The sequence below is a fragment of the Lissotriton vulgaris genome, chromosome 12 (assembly GCF_964263255.1).
Source record: "Lissotriton vulgaris chromosome 12, aLisVul1.2, whole genome shotgun sequence".
Classification (NCBI taxonomy): domain Eukaryota; kingdom Metazoa; phylum Chordata; class Amphibia; order Caudata; family Salamandridae; genus Lissotriton; species Lissotriton vulgaris.
The window spans coordinates 156621211-156638674 of record NC_141700.1 but is presented as its reverse complement, the minus strand read 5'-3'; the positions used below and the strand labels follow the sequence as shown (position 1 = coordinate 156638674).

At 44.3% G+C, this 17464-nt stretch overlaps 1 protein-coding gene across 3 annotated transcripts in view; it reads right to left on the bottom strand.

The window, feature by feature from the left end:
• SEMA4A (semaphorin 4A) overlaps window positions 1-17464 on the bottom strand; it is a 257107-nt gene that overhangs the window by 101607 nt on the left and 138036 nt on the right. Inside the window, exon 1 of one of the 3 annotated variants that reach the window (XM_086947656.1) lies at window positions 15751-15883. The exons of the other annotated variants lie outside the window; for them this stretch is intronic. The gene's annotated coding sequence lies outside the window, so the exon portion shown is untranslated. Of the gene's footprint in view, window positions 1-15750; window positions 15884-17464 lie in introns of those variants that run through there. 3 annotated transcript variants of the gene reach the window in all.

Here is a 17464-nt window from a genome sequence, read left to right as displayed (position 1 = left end):
CGGGGTTAATGGGTACCATGGAGTGCCCACACATTCTCTAAGCACCCCACAAAGTCTCTCACTGTCATTTAAATTGATAATAAATGTGTCTTATGTGGGTATCCTGAAAAAAACACCATACTGCCTGACGCAAGCCCCATCTAGATATGGGCTTCCTGGAAGGGTGTTGTAGCAATCAGAGTCACTTGTTTACTGGCATCGTTTGCACAAGGGGTTGTGTAAAAATCTGCTGTAAACACAGACTGCAACAGATACCACCTCCCACAAATTACTTGAGCGGACTATCTTGCGTGTGTGTGTGTATGAGTATAAGTGTGTGTGTGTGTGAGAGTATGAGTGTGAGTGTGTATGAGTATAAGTGTGTTTATGTGTGAGTATAGGAGTGTGAGTGTGTGTGTATGTGTGTGTTTGTGAGTTTGTGCGAGAGTATGAGTGAGTGTGTGTGTGTTTGTATATATGTGCGTGTCTGTTTGTGTGTGTGAGTATGAGTCTCTGTGTGTGTTTGTGTGTGTCTGTTTGTGTGTGTGAGTATGAGTCTCTGTGTGTGTGTTTGTGTGTGTCTTTGTTTGTGTGTGAGTATAAGTGTGTGTGTGTTTGAGTGTGTGTGTGTGTGTGTGTTTGTGTGTGTGTGCGTGTGTTTGTGTGTGTGTGACTATAAGTTTGTGTGTGTTTGAGTGTGTGTGTGCGTGTGTGAGTATGTGTGTGTGCGAGTATGTGTGTGTGAGTATGAGTGTGAGTATGATTGTGTGTCTGTGAGTATGAGTGTGTGTCTGTGTATGTGTGTGTGTTTGTGTATGTGTGTATAAGTGTGTGTGTATGTTTGAGTGTGTGTATGTGCGTGTGTGAGTATGTGTGTGTGCGTGTGTGAGTATGTGTGTTTGCGTGTGTTTGTGTATGTGTGTGTGTTTGAGTGTGTGCGTGTGTGAGTATGTGTGTGTGTGTGAGTATGACTGTGTGTCTGTGTTTGTGTATGTGTGTGTGTTTGTGTGTGTGTTTGTGTGTGTGTGTGTGTGTTTGAGTGTGTGTGTGTGCATGTGTGAGTATGTGTGTGTGTGTTTGTGTGTGTGTGTGTGTGTGTGTGTGTGCGTGTGTTTGTGTGTGTGTGTGTTGCGAGCCTAGTTCTGCAATATCCCTTTAAACCCAAATCTGCTTTTCATTGGCCAGCCCTCCAGATGCGTGGGAATGGAAGTGCTTTTAAAAATAGCCAACCCGAAGTTATGCAGGGTGTACAGGCCGGCTGAGAAGCAGTTGAAAGCAGGGTCATCACTTCTATAGAGCGTTGGAATGTGTGTGGGTGTGAAAGCAAAACACTCGTTCGTTTCTCGGGCTTGAAATCTTGTAAAGAACGATATTGCCTTAATTCATATACTTTGCGAAACGAGAAAATCTTATCTAGGGTTGGACAGAGATTAAAAAAATTGCTGGCCTTAAAAAAACATCTCTTCAGCACTTCCTGACAGCTGTATGGGATGGGGAGGAAAGTAGAAGTGCATTTTGCAAAAAAGATATCAGCGAAATTAAGCAATTTACGGGAAAAATATTTCGTCAGCATCTCAAGTAACTTCTTTCCTTGTGCAGAAAAGCCACGCGAGATACAGGCAGGAGACGACTTCAGATACAAAATGTATATGCCGAGGAATCATTTCTCTCAGTGAGATAATATATTTCCTACTCAAACCAATCTCCCAAGGCAAAAATCATGTGAAATTTAAAGTTATGCAAAATGGTGAAAAGTTTAGAAATTTTGCGTATGGTGAATTTCTGGAATTAGGCAATGCTGGTGTAACAAATATTGCACAAATGCTTAGCGAATAAGTGTAATTGAGGTTTTTTGTTGGCCAGCAAACACACATCCCACACCTACTCTAATGATAATTATACATAGGGTGGAAAAACCTTATAGATGTTTTTGGGTGGCCGACAAACACAAAAACAACAATTGATGGACAGAATGCAGAACAATGTCATACATTCACCCCAGTACAAAGATCTTGGCTTGGCAGTTCGGGCTGGACTGTTCCCATGAGGCACAGGGTCAAGACTGATTTGCATATGGCTGGGTCTTAACTGGGGTGGCAAAGTGAGCTAAAGAACGAAGATCGATTCAACCCAGATCTGTGACTGGGGGTGAGTGTCTGAAAAGTTTCATCACTCCGTCCATCATTTCCTGGCCGACAAACCACAATCCACACCTACTGTATGCTAATGGGGCAAAAGGTGGAAAGGCCTTTCAATTTATGGTTGGAAGGCAAGCACGCGATCTTCCAGTGGCGGCTGGTGACATTTGAAAGTAGTGAGGCCTACAAGTTCAATATGAGTGTCACCAATTTTGTATTGTGTCCACAGTTTGAACTGACCACTCTCTGTACTGGTTGGAAATGCCTACAGTCAATAGCGGCCACCCCTAACGATGCATACTAGCCATGAGAGGCCAAGCACCCACTTAAATCTTTCTCGCTAGATACTAGTGTCATACTAAGCAACTCATGAAAGCAACTCACACGAGTCCTCATATGTACCCACTTCCTAATACATGTCTGATATCACGAATAACGATGTACAAGGCAATGTGGAACAAATCCAAGAACGGTTGGTTGAACAGAAGCTAGAAACTATATGGAGCACCAAACAAGGCCTCTGTCATCGCAGTCAACTGCTAGCCCTACCACGTCCCGCTGGCGTGCAGAGACAGTCTGATGTGGATGCCGGGGACTCAGTAAGTTCCACAGAAGCACAGAATGCAAAGCAGCCCACCCATAAGCAGTGGCACCAACTGTTGAATTTGCAATGGAAAATAAACAAATAGAAGGCGCACAGTGAAGACAGCTCACAGACACATGTAAATGCTCAGTAAAACGAAGCCAAGTTGAAATCCCTTTTATTAAGTTCAGTAGTGGAAATAAGCTCAAACATACCTTTCCCGACATTCCCCAACATGCAGAGAGGCTGTCATAATTTAGTGGTCCAGTTATGACTATATTTTACTATTCAGAGCAAAACCGAACGGAACGAACCCGGCCAGATTTTTGTTTTCAGGCTGAAAATTCCAACCCTAATTAGTGCATCGTAAAACGAATAATAAACATCCCCATAAATTTGCGCTCTTTTTTCTTTTGGAACATTTTCAGGCTCTCGGGGTGATCTATATAGAAAAGAAAATTGCGTGTCCTGATAAAGTTCAGTCCATGACACAGCATTTGGGTTTTAAGAGTGAATCTGCAGGGAGCCCCTACTAATGATTGTTTCTATGCAGCGCGTAATGTTTCTCTTCCACCATTTCCGAGCGCTGGGAATAACAGATGTTACTATAAGTACACTACTGTGTATGTCATTAGTTCTTCTGCTGTTGCTGTGTCTTTTGAAGTCTAGACAATGGCTACGATGTAAACACACCCTACGCGTTGCCTCCCTACTCCATCCCCCAAACACTGAGGTGGTTTTCCACCATCCTCAGAGCCAGCGTGCGCCTCCCCTCAGTTCCTCGGCGCAGCGAACATTTAATGAAAATGCTGCCCGAAGTTGTGAGTCCAGAACACGCAACCTCGGCCCCCCGCCTTCTCCAAATTAATAGCGCACAGTGTATCTCAAGAGTTGGGTGCAGTAGTCAGCAATATCAACCAACCTCGTCTCAGGAAAACAATCAAATATAAGGAGTGACAAGGGGATGAAATATACACAAAATGCTTTCAAATAACATTATTAGTCAGTGGCACTTATAGACTGGAGGACAGTCGCGGCCGGCATTATGGGCGGGTGGGGGGGTGGAAATGGAGGTGTCGCGCTGCGGAGGGGATGGGGGGAGGCGGGATAAATAATAAATGTAATTGTAAAACTTACCTTCCAGCCTTTAAGTTCCGAGACTCCAGACTCCGGACTCCTGCCGTCCTGCGTTTGGAATTCCCAGGGTGCTGCTCGTCAACAGGAAGGCTGCAGGCAGCCTCACTCCCCTCCACCACAGCGCAGTGCTGTGATTGGTGCGGCCGGCTGCCCCACCCGCGTCATTTTCTCTCTGTATGCTGCAGCATACAGAGAGAACAGGGAGAGTGGTGGGTGGTGTTTCTCGAGGGCAGGGGGGAGTGGCTTGCCCACTATTCTTCTTACTGACTGCTTGGGCGGCCTCAGGCTGCCCAAGCAGTCAGTATGAAGAACAGTGGGCAAGCCACTCCCCCCGGCCCTCGAGTAACACCGCCCACCCCCAACCAGGAACTACAGCTTTCTCGTCATGCGAGAAGGCAGAAACAAATGGTAGTTATTACGGTAATAACTACCATTTGTTTCTGCTTCCCTTCTCGCACGGCGAGAAAGCAGGGGGCCGGCGCCCAAACACCCCCATGGAGGAGCCGCCACTGCGATCTTCACCTGTGTAATGGGAGGTGCGAAAGGATCGTACAGATGATTTCTTTGGCCAAGAAACACACCGTAAACTTCTGCTCAGTGCTAGAGGGGCTGCGGCAAAGAAATGTTTGCTTGCTCCATCGAAAGTAATACAAACTACGCAGCCACAACAGATCTTACAGGCGCATTTTTGGGAGGATTGAAGACGTTATCACAATGCATGGAGCACTATTTTTTTTGTTTTTAAAAATTATTTTTAAAACCATTACAGTCTCTTTGATTGATTTGTAGTCTGCGTTTTTAGTAAACGCACTGCAAGGTAATAAACACTGGAACTTGTATGCAAATTGCAAACCCAGACTAAGGCCAGCGTGATTTGCTAGCCATACTAAACCAGTCTCCTGATGGAAAATGGATATGTCTTTTTGTATTAGAATTTGCGTAATATGTGACAGGCTCTACACCACTCCTACAAGGTTTCTGGAGAGAAACGCCTGTTAGAACACTGGAATGTTGAGCGCTACATTGAAGACAATGGAGTGCCCTGGGTTTCTAATGGCCGGTAGAAGTCAGTAGCCATCATTCTAATGTTATCGTTCACAGCTTTTGCTGTGAACAAAGGCCTCACGGAGCCCAAGGGATTTCTTTCAACCCTCTCAGGCTCCTTGAGGTCTTTGTTTTACTATTTAGAACATTCGGTTCTCTAGGAGCAGAATGTTCTAAAAGTCTTAGAGCACTCCGTAGTGGGCTCCACCAGCCATTAAAGGCCCGCTCCCATGTTAAAGGCCCTCACCTTCGGCTCTGGCCTTTTATTCTGGAGCTGGCCTACAATGACGGGCAATAAGGCTACATGTTATTCTACAGTATATGTATTTAAATGCCAGGCATGCTGTCAATGGTGTCTTTGGGTACCTTCTCATCCTGCTTTTGTGAATTCCATCTCAGACTGGATTCTAGTGCGGTTTGTGATACGGAGTGTGCAGAAAGCAATGTGGAGACACTTGATTGTTTCTTCTTCATGATTAACTGTGATGCAAGTTTGTTGGGAGTGGATGGAGGTGTGCTCAAAAGGCTTATATCCAAACAGGATTGTTTGGTTTGCACATTGCCAGCACGATTTGTAGTTTGGTAGGGGTTCATTCATTTGAATATAAACAAGTTCACCTCTGGCAGAGCCTTTCTTTGTGGCCACTTTCTGTTGGAATGCTTGCAAAGTGTTGCTGAGAACAGTCCAACATGGTGTGATTTGATGGAACACAGACATATCCTGCGCCCCCCCACTCCCCCGCAGAATTTCCCAACCCCACCCCTGCAGTTTACGAAATATCTTTTTCTGTGTGGGGACACTGCTTCCCATGTGCCTCACCACATCTGGCGGAGTGCCCACCCTCATTGGGTTATAAAATGTTTGACTGACTCAAAAACAGTGTTTATATTGTATGGGAACCTATATCTGGGACCGTTAAGGTAGCTCTTCTCGACTCAGAAATGGGCTCCAGGAAGTGGCTCAGTGAGCTGGTAATTGGCCTAAGTGTGTTCTGTTGCGCTATACATGGGAGACCACACTCTTGCTGTCTGCTGTGGCTTCATTTGTACGGGTACCAGGTAGCAAGTACAGAGCAAGTGGAAAATGAGGAGTCTTTACTCACTTTTTTCACATTTTTAAAACCAAGCTGTTCATCATTTTCTACCTTGACAGGAGTTTTCACTTGTTAACTATTTTGCAGTGGTGGCTGGTGAATTTTGAAAGTGGTGGGCATAAAAAAAGTTGTTGTTTGTGAATGAGTAGGACACTGAAGAAAGAGTTCTAAATTTCTTCAGGTGGCTTCGGGAATCGGGGTTCCTGCCCACAAAGATTTTGAAATAAAGGATGCAGCCAAATGAAGCATTTTACGAGCCAATTATCTCATACAGTGGATAAAAAATCTGCCATGACACGAGAGCCGCGCAGTTTAAAGCACTCGTAATAGAGCGGATGGGATACGCAACGTGTTTGTGATGGAGTACTCCAACTGCCAAACTGTAAATAAGAACCTCAGTATCTTCTTGACTCCGCCCCTTATGACTCCACCTGCTTGCTTCCTCTGCCGTCTACTACTTTGTGAGTTTCAGGGGCTCGTTTCCAATTTCCAGCACGGCTAAGAAATATTTGAATAGACTAGCGGCTCTTCTAGGTGTCACAGAGTGATGCAATTGTGCCCCGTTGTACAATCTCACTTTTAGAGCCGCCGCTTCAATTGAGACTCTCAGGTTTGATCGGACCCATATCACGTAACATGGCTATACACCCAAGTAGACTCAATGCTACAGAGCCTCTCTTGTATCCTCCTTTCCTGCTTCTTTCTTTCCATCATCCTTTGCCTAATTTCCCAGCAAGTCAATGTAGGGGGATTAGCTAAACATATATCTCAAAGTACCTGTAATCACTGCAATACAAACTACGTTGGGCTAACCTCGTGACAGAAATGCTAATGTATCTGTTTATAAAAAACTAATAAAATACTTTGAAATAAAAAAAAATGTTTCTTGTAGTCTTCAACAGAGAACCGAGTACTTTTGTGCTCTACACCTTCATACTGAAACCAGCAAAGAACTGTTGTCTCGGTTGCGGACTACTTTCTCTGGGCATCCATTGTTTCTAATGATCAAACTGTGCTTCTATAGCGCTTGGGTCACCTCAAAGAGCTACGAGTGAACACAGAGAGAGCTAGACTCTGAAAGAGGGAAGAATGGATCCTAATGTTGTGTTACACTGGTATCTTGGGGATTATGCATGTAGTCTGTAGGCTGTTGCATAGTGCTACTGGGGAAAAGGAAAAGAAGTAATGCCCTGGGGTTGGCATGACAGTTTAAAGAACATCTAACCCCTACCCTTCACCACTCTACCCATCTGCGTTCCCCAAAGTGCCACTATTTGGTAAATAATGTATGTCCTGTTGCAGAGCAGAGACATTCGGGTTCTGTGGCAAATGTTGGAAGTATTGGATCAATGAATGCAACTTTTTTCAAACCAGTTTCTAATATACATGTAAAGCATGCTTTAACATGAGTTGCTAAGTCCCACCCTCCCTCTGTGTGTATCTAAGATCTCTTGGAAAGGACTGACTCTTTTATGTTATGTTATGTTATGTTACTATAGTTTTATATAGCGCAAATCACCACTGGTCTCTCTAAGCGCTTTTAAAGAAAGGAACACAACAAATAGCCACCCACAACCCCACTGACGATTTAAAGTAAAGATGTTGTCTTTTTGAACAAGTGGGTCTTTAACGCCTTTCTGAAGGGCAATAGCACTGGCTCCCCTTGCAAGGTTGCAGGTAACTCGTTCCAGATTTGAGGAAGGAGAATCGACAGAGTTCTACCCCCTTTTGATTTAAGATTAAATCTCAAAATCTTAAACTTAGCTAGCTCCCTGTGGAAAAGGCTTTTCACAACCCAAGTGATTTTGGTGAAAGGTTAGTGGTGGGTTTGGGATTAATTAAGTATGTTCTATGAAAATGTGTTGATATTAAGCTTAGGTAATGCAAAATATTCCGGGTAGTTGCAAGGTTCTTAGCAAGCAGATTAGAGTTATTGTGCCAGAGATTATGGTCGGGCAATGAATGTGCCGGATATTAGATCATTAAAGTTGCCGGGCCAGAGTATAAATCCAAAAGACGAACAGAGCTAGAAACGTTATCCAGCAAAATTCCTGTGTCAAATAATATGGCACCATATTTCTTTGGCCAATAGGTAAGTACATGAAAATTCCAAGAATACCTCGGACAGGAGTACAACATAAATTGGATATATACCATCATTCCTTCAAGAAATGTTGCCTTTTTCTTATGTGGCAAATTCAGCCTTAACTGAGTCTTTTTCCATCCTAGTTAGCACTTCATGAGATTCTTCAACAAGTTTCTGCAGGGTGTGAAGCCACTAACCGTCCATCCCAGTGGTCCACAACATTTTTGTCCAAAAGATGCAATGGGTACTGTTCACCCATTTCAGCATCCTGGAGGCATTACAGGGTATCATCACGGTTTGCATTTGAATCCTATACCATAGTCAGATGGGTCATGGAGTTAAATCCTCGCCCCTAACAGCTGCCGATTTCTTCAGGTCACAATTCTGAATTCCAACAAAGCCAACTCATCCTTGCATCTTTTCAAGTGCTGTATATTGAAAACTCCAGTAAATTGGGTAACTGTGACGCCTGTTATTTGCAGCGCCTATAAACAATTATTATTGAATTCCGTTGGGCGGATCTCATTATCGATCAGACTTACACATTAGTATACCTCCATAGATTACAAAGCTGGCGCGGAACGATGTGGGCTGACGCATCTCTCATAGGACGTAGGCCAAAGCAAACCGGATAAGAAGAAAAACTAAGGTCGCAGCATAGGTAGCTAACAAGTGAAGGATGAAGTACATTTTGCCATCCAACTTTAGGTATGGCGTAATCCTTCTTGCTTGCATGGGCTACGTGGTGTCTCCTGATTTGTGTGCACTAGCATGTGACCTGGTCTGACAGCCTGTACTTCACAGGACAAGAAACATGCTAAAATTAATACAATTTAAGAGATACAAAACTGGTTTAGTACAATTTGTATTTATTTATAAAGTTGTATATAGTGCGAACATGACCCAAGAGGGTATACGAGCGCTTTACAGGAGGGGGAGGTAAGAGATAAGTATGAGACAAACGATACAGTCACATATACGAGCCAGGTACAAACAGGGAAGATTAAAAAATTGATCAACGTGACTTCCATATGAAGTCAACACTATAGCAGTCAAAATCAACAAATGAATAATAGTCAGGGATTAGAGCAAGAAACAAAAGATGGGATCTTAGTACAGGACCCAAACAATAGCGCATTAGAGACCCTTGAGTTACAGTACAGGAGGCCATGCTTTACATCATGAAATGTTCATACCCCGGCAAGTGTAAAGCTGTGAATTATCCGTCACTACCAATATTGTTTGTATTTACCATCACATGTGCTAAGGCCAGGGGCATATTTAACAACCCTCTCAATACTCATAAAAACCCAGAGGTTTTTTGTGGATGATTCTTTGTCCCTTCTGTCTCACTTACTGTGTTTTACCAATTTGTTGTTTCAGGTATAATGTTCTAGTACATCATTTCCGCGAAAGCCTGGAGAGGGTTGGTAGGAGGCGGGCAGTGCAGAATACTCAATTGACACCAAGTTTGCGCTCAACCGTGCAGGTAAGAGCGGTGGGGCGGATTTCGACGGATGATGCAGAGGGAAAATTAAATAAATAATGACTTTTCTCCTGTCGTCGTCTGTCGAACCCCCCCCCCCCCAACAATGGCCCGCACTGCTCTTACCTGCACGGGCCGTTGCTGTTTGCACTCTCGGAGACACAAAATAAAGGGTATCTATCATTCCTTGTTTTCTTTTTCTGTTTAATCCGTTTGTTGATTTTGGATTTAACACACGTTATAAGACAAGACATTGTACAATCTCATAGACTTGTCAAGGGTAATGACATAAACATGCATCAGCTATAATAGCAATGTTCAAAACATCACGTTGCATGGAGTGGCTTATATGGACATATCCAAGGTTGATTATCCCCCACATATCAATCGCCCCAATTGCTGACATCACTGCGGTTGTGCGGTACTAATTCCTTTTTTTCTTGATGATATTTTACCTTTTATGTTTTGTCAGTGCAAAATGAAAAGAAGTCATTTGCTAATTTCTGAAGAACGATTATGTTGAAACTATAGAGTGAAATGAGAAGCTCAATCAATTAATCATGGGCATTTGTATAGCGCGCTACTCACCCCGAAGGGTCTCAAGGCGCTGGGGGGGAGGGGTCCATTACTGCTCGAAGAGCCAGGTCTTGAGGAGCTTCCTGAAGGAGAGGTGATCCTGGGTCAGCCGAAGGTGGATCGGGAGGGAGTTCCATGTGTTGGCTGCCAGGTAGGAGAAGGATCTTCCCCCGGCGGTGGTTTTGCGAATGCGTGGTACGGCGGCGAGGGCGAGGCTGGTCGATCGTAGCTGGCAGGTGGGTGCGTAGAAGGTCAGGCGGTTGTTGAGGTACTTGGGGCCCAGGTCGTGGAGGGCCTTGTGTGCGTGGGTGAGGAGCCTGAACGTGATCCTCTTGCTGACGGGGAGCCAGTGCCGGTCTCTCAGATGGCCGGAGATGTGGCTGTGTCGGGGAATGTCCAGGACGAGTCGTGCGGAGGCGTTCTGGATGTGCTGGAGTCTTTTCTGAAGTTTGGCTGTGGTTCCAGCGTAGAGGGTGTTTTCGTAGTCCAGTCGGCTGGTTCGCTGAAAGCGAACACTTGAGATCTAAGATCTAATCGTGGCTCCACCTCTCACGCAGGTTTTGTGATCCTGGCCAAAACCCCATAGAGTCCTTAGAACAACGTCACTTCCATGGAGTGTATGTTGTTACTGTGATCATTTTCCTTCTATATACAATTACTGTTATGCCATCACTCTGAATTGCGTTTCCACGACCCCTGCACCTTACATTGGAGTACCCATTCCAGGAAATCCATCACTACGACCTACCCTCACTTGATCCCGCCCCTACAGGATACATTGAAACCCCCACTTACCCCAAAAACTTTGATTCTACATTAACCCGGACTACATCCAACCCAACGTTAACTGTAGTAGCCATAACCCTAAAACGACGCACTAACCCCAAACTTAACACAGATGAATTTAAATATGAAATAATATTAATATACAAATTTTGGTACATAATGTGTTCTACAGTATGTATTAATGCCAGGAATGTTGTACAAATTATGCTAACCCAGAGGAAGTGGCAGATGTATTGATTTTTTAATTCAAAGAGTTTTATAAAGCACTTCCATGTTGACAATCATTCACTTCAGAGCACTTGGGCTGGAGAGATCAGAAGTAAGAACTACAGGCGCCAGAAGAGTCTCTACTCTGCCAATCCCCCGCGCCTCTGACCACATTCCTATTTACACACTATTTTTTCTCTTTGGTCTTCGTCACAAAGAATGCACGCATGCCTGTCCCATAACGTTATATGTCAAGATCAGAGTACCTCCCTGGCTCCCACGCCCCACACCAACACTTCACACGCAGACCCAGCTACTCATGCTACCAACAATGCACACAAGCTCAGATATGCTTCAAGGCGACAGACAATTCTAAATCTAAGTTACACCATGCACACTAAGCAATCTCTTAGCTCATCTTGGCTTACTCCGCAACCGTGTACTCACTAACAAGACACTGTCTCTTTTGTATAAACAAAAAGTACTTCTTTTTCTTGAAGGAGTCACTTGTGTATCCCTGATTTAGTAAATCCTAGAAAAAGTGTTGGGAAAACCTTTTTTTGATTAAAAAAGGATGCAAACTCCTCACCCGCACTAAGTGACATGCTTCATCACTGAAGTTCTTCAGGACAACGCCAACTGGTGCTAGGCGGGGTCACCCAGAGCTCTTTGCAGCGAGCAAATGTTTGTTGATGTGTGAAGGGGCGCGGTTCAATATAAAACTGCATTAGAAATAGGATAGCTAATGACATTTTACTATGGCTAGATTCTACTTTATATAGGTTTAAAACGACTGCAGATAATGAGGTGGGCAGTAGTTTTTAGGGTACCTTCCTCATCTTTAGAAAAAGTCAAGGATTGTTCAGGAACCTTACAAGGCCACCAAAACTAGGCAGCATCCGGAGACACCAACTCATCATATAAATGTTACTTCAATAATAAAGATAAGAATTCCTGATGGCACTTGGACAAATACATCTATGGTGATGATGTATCATCTTGCGCTAGCTTACGGTCCACTCATCATCCCTAAATCTGGTCTTCAACACTGAAGTAAAGTTCTAAACCCGGCAAGATAGCTTTGGCCAAAGCCATGGGTTTGAAAACTTTGCAAGTGGATGAGGACTTCGATCAAATCTATGAGATGCTATGCCCTTCTCCCAATGTAAACTATTGATACAATATGTGATTACACAGTACAGTTTTGTACAATCAATAGGAAAAACTGTGATTAAACTTTTATTTACATTTTTAATATGAATTTTGTGATCCTAGTGAACAATTGTTTTACTGGTATTAATAAACATTTTCATATTTAAAAACCCAGATGTTAGTGTAAACTTTGTGCAGCCTTTGTATTTGTAATGCTGAGCAAGTAAATAATGCAAACAAAATTACAAACAGACCATTTCAAACAAAAAGTATTTTGTTGATTTGAAAACCATACCTGCTGGCCATTGTTAATATAGGTTTTTGAGCCTCAAGATAATCCTTAAAAGACTCGTTCTAGGTTTTGACTGAACCTCTTTGTTTCAGGCACTTTTAGGCAGTAGTGGCCGACAAAAAGTGGTGGAGTGGGTGGAGGGAGCGCGGGGGAGGGGGAGCACTCTGTGTTTCTCTGCTTCCTGATCCCAGCAGACACTGGGGCCGCATCAGAGAGTCCCTTTGCAATCACGGTGCTGCTCTCATACTATTACAAAGCATGAGAGCAGCGCGGGGATGGGCCTGAGTGGACTGGTAACGCTCGCTCAGGCACAGGACCCTGTGCTGTTTCTCCAACTTGGCTGTGCAATAGAGTTCGGTTGGGGAAATCTAACTGTGCATGTCTTTTTGGCCGCCTAAGACGACTGGCCAAACAGACATGCGCTTAGAAGTGCACATACCACTCCATTCCGTCGACCTCCCATGGCTCGGTCCCGCCCCTCCCTACACACGCTGGCTCAGCCAGCAGCTTAAAAAGAAACAATAACAAAATATCAATTTATTTTTTAGCTGCTGGCTCTCAGCCAGTGAGGCAACGATCCTCCGCCATTGCTGAGGAGCCGCTGCTGCACTTAGATGGAGGGGTCTATGGAGAAGCGGTGGCACCCACGAAAGGCAGGAGGGGAAGTGGACAAGTTAGTCACTTGTCGGGTTGTTTAGAACTCTTGATCCTAATTTAAACACTGGGTTCAAGGAGAGGATTGCCAAGAAATGTGCAGCCATGAGAAAAGACTACACGTTTAAGTGTAAAGTTAGCTTATTAGCACAGGGCTCCCATATTGGGAGGCTAATGAATGGAGATTTTAAAGCGTCTTACTGGAAATGCATCTATGTTTACCAATAATACACAAATAAGATTTGCCCCTCTTAAGACCAGCATGAACATGCTTCCTGCCATTACGCCTGTAGCTCCCGGCTCTTACACTGCACCCCTGGGCCATATCATCAAGCAGTTTTCTTCGATCAGTAACACAGGCCAGTAATTGCCTCTCTGTTTCTAAGGTCTGTTGTCAGAAAAACATGCATCAACGCTGAGATATTTCAAGTTGAGGAATGCGCCAAGAAGCAGAAAAAGCACACAGGTCTCTTCTGTGCTTGGGCAGCACGGAATGATGCGGTCGGAGGTCCCAAGGCCATTTTCTGTAGTAACACACCATGGTACCATATCATTTCGGAGGCAGTGGCCTGAGATTAATTCCCGGGTTTCTCTGAAGGGTGAATTTTGAGGTTCTATTGTTGTGTTATCTGAAGCACCATTAACGATTGACTCCAAACTTGTGTAAGAAGAAAATGTACACATTGCCTTTGATGTTGAACAGTTTCATGCCTTTGATTTTGAAGAGGGCCATCCCACAATGGGTAGTCTCCTTACAGGGTTGATAGTGCTGGGACAAAGTTACACATCATGGGACGGTCCTCCAGCGGGTGGTGTGCACGGCCATGCGCATGAACATGTTCACGTGCCCCATGTAATGAATGACACCCACAGGCAGGTCTGTGTTTTTGGCAGGCAGTATTTTACATGCTGCAGTGGCTGTTGGGTCAACATAAAGCGCTCTATGAATGTGTCGCCCATAACATAAACACAGCCAGTGGCATAACAAAAGTGCCGCATGCTTTAATGAAAGTAATGAATTTGCCCCCATCTCCTTGGTTGGCAGTAAAACTACAGCCACTATTGGGGTGAAGAGGCCTCTATGACCCAGCGGGCCCCGCTGCCACTGCACCTGCTGTACAATTGATAGGCTCACCCCTGGACAGAGAGGCATCCAGGCACCACGAACGAACTTAAGGAATAAACGTAAATGTATTCGTTTAGTTATCTACATTTTTACATGTTTTCAGTTTTTTATGGTCTGGCTTGAGATTGTACAGCTGTTGCCAGACAATTTTGTGAGAATCACCATGAGAGGGGCATTGGCTCCACCCACATGCTGGGGGCCAGGACTGCATGTTTTGATTGGGCAGAAGGTGTGTACTTCCACAATAAAGTTCTTGCCCTCCACAGAGCCGTGATAATTGTGTGTATTGATACAGCTGCCTGAGATTGACCTTTCAGGGACACACACGTGCCATTGCAATGCTATTCAAGTGTCTTAGATAACTAGATATGTAATGGCATTTCTCTCTGCTGGCAGCACAGATGGCAGGAGGGAGCCATTACCGTACATGGTGCCTGGCTTGACAGAGCATTAATACGCCAGACCTATTGATATTGCCAATGCTTGTCTGCTTAAAGGTGAACGAAGTGCGTCTCAGGCAAGAATTTCATGCGTTTTAATTTACGGCGTTCCTCTGAAACGTTTTCATAGCCAGGGTAAAACGTCAGAGGCAATGTTGGCATGATGGTGAAAGAGGCAATCTCCGTTGTTGGAGCATGGCACTGGTACCCATGCCTCACTCAGAGCACAAAATAGCAATTTATACTTTCAATTACCTAAAAAGACGTGCCGTGTAAATTCGTAAAGCGACATTCAAAAAGCCAAACCTAAAAAAGATGTAAAGCAACCCACAAAGTAGCACAAAGGTACAGCAGTCGCATGGACACATTATAAACACCTCAGACCCCGATCGGCCCTTCGTGGGGGATTTTCACATCAGACTCATTCAAGGTAGAAACTAGGTATGCACTTTGATCAAGTAAAAAACAATCGTTAAAAGGATTACAAGCAATTAGTGCGAACAACGTCAACATTTGCAACTGCTACAAAGTTACGGTAACAGTAATTTTGTCAGACACAAATGTCTCACAGATGGGTTTGACAATCGCAGATAAACCTGACCACGTCTAACGCCCATCTGTATAATGATTTCTAGAAAACACCTTTTCACTTCGAAGATTCGACCAAAAATTCAGAATACTGTAAAGCCAATAATCCTTGTAAGAATGACAAAGACAGGTGGCTCTCAAAGATACTGAACAATCACTGACACACTGTACCCTCTGCGGGAGCTCATCAGTATTATGTTTGACGTGACATTGTGACATCGTGGGGATGAAAGGAGGCGCCCACAGACGCGTGGAATGAACATGTTTGATTATCATGCAATAACCAACCAGTGGCCAGCGGCGGTGTCCCAGCGACAGCGGCAAACTATCACCAGTGTGGGCGGCACCCCCATATCGACCGAGGAACAAGAAGCCAGCTTACCTGTCAGAGTGTCCCAGGTGCTCCGAATTTCAACAGTCCTCACTAATCGCCCCTTCCCAGGAGTATTCCGTGTGTTCCGTGTCAGTCCTCAGCGCTTCGTGCTGCCAACAACCCTGAGAGGGACTGACGGCTCGCACCACAGCTCGCGCCAGTCACATGTGACAGGAAACCAGAATTTCTGCCCGAACCTCCACGGCCAGCTAGTAATCAGCATGTTGCAACAGGCAGGCCCTTTGGTGATGGTGATTAAGAACAGGGAGGTTTCAAAACACAAAAACACACGCTGGCAGGTGGAGATGTGAAATTCCAGGGTTTTAGCCGGAAGCAGGAAAAAGCCCCGCACCTTTGCCTGCGTGACGCAATAGCACATTGTGGCAGAGGGGTTGGATTCCTTTCCAAGGGGGCAGCCTCTTTGTTTTTTTTATCTAAACGTCACTTATGCCTAGCGTGAGAGTGCACCCTTGACGCGCGTGCCACTAAAACTGGGAGAATGCTTCAGAAGTCTGTTAAGGGCACAACCTAATAAAATGTACTCTTTAAAGTGCAAGCAGTGAAATTTGATATGTGTTCTTGCCCGATTACCTGAATCTCTAGAGTACTATTGTTTTTAAGCTGCTGCTCCAGCACATTTCAAGACATTTAGCTCATGTCACCGTTTTTGGGGAGGGTCGACTGAAAACGGTGGGAGGTGTTTTTTATGTTTTACAAAGCAGGGATTGTTAGCAGTTGTTTCAAGAAAGCAATTTAAATAACAGGCAAGCTACTGGGCTTAAAAATTGCATTTTATGTATGTTCTCATCGCTTGAAGTAAAATTGTAGTCCTTCTTCTATTTTTGTGAAATATCCCGGTTTTTGGATTTAAAATTCTGGTCACCCTATAGATTGTTTGCAATTGCCACCCTATAGAGTTGGCCTTAGCCGAATTTATATTTCGCCAGAGCAATGTCCATATTCCATGTTACTCTGTGACGCGGAATTAGCGATAACTATGCGACCACTCCTACTGACATAGTTAAGCATGATATGGGGGGAAACCCTACCGCAAGAGCACACTTAGCAAGTATGAGAGGCCCCACGTGCTCATTATTCATGTTAGGTGCATTTAGCTCTGTGTCTTAAAACAAAATCTATTTTTGAGTCCTTTGTGGATGCGAGGGTGCATTTTTGCGCTAGGAAAATAGTGTTAAACGTCGGTATAAGTTGGGGGAAAATCCTACCCCAAGAGCACATTTAGCAAGAGCGAGCTACTGCTTGCTATTCATTTTCTGTTACATGTAGCACTATTTCTTAGCATAAAATGCATCCTCGCATTTATTTTGGACGTATGGGGAAATTTTTCCCTTAAGAAATATCATTAAATGCATAATTACTATAGTCATGTAATTCAGTGTAATCTTGTGGAATTCTTAGGTCATTTTGCGTGATTACGCTTCATAGAATTACGCAAGTTACGCACACCCCTACTCTAGAGACCCAATCGAGACAACGGAACGGTGAATGATTGTTTGCCGTCTAACCTGCGTTCTCCCATTATGAGGGTTACCTAAGCCAGCCATAACAAACAGAATTACACAAATGCCACAAACAGTCCTAACAAAGATGAGCCAATGTTGGCCACAGACCTTTCTAACGAATAGAGCACAAACAACCCTAGCAAACAAGAATACCCAAGAACTGCATGCAAGAGGATCAAAGGAACTTCACCAACACCACC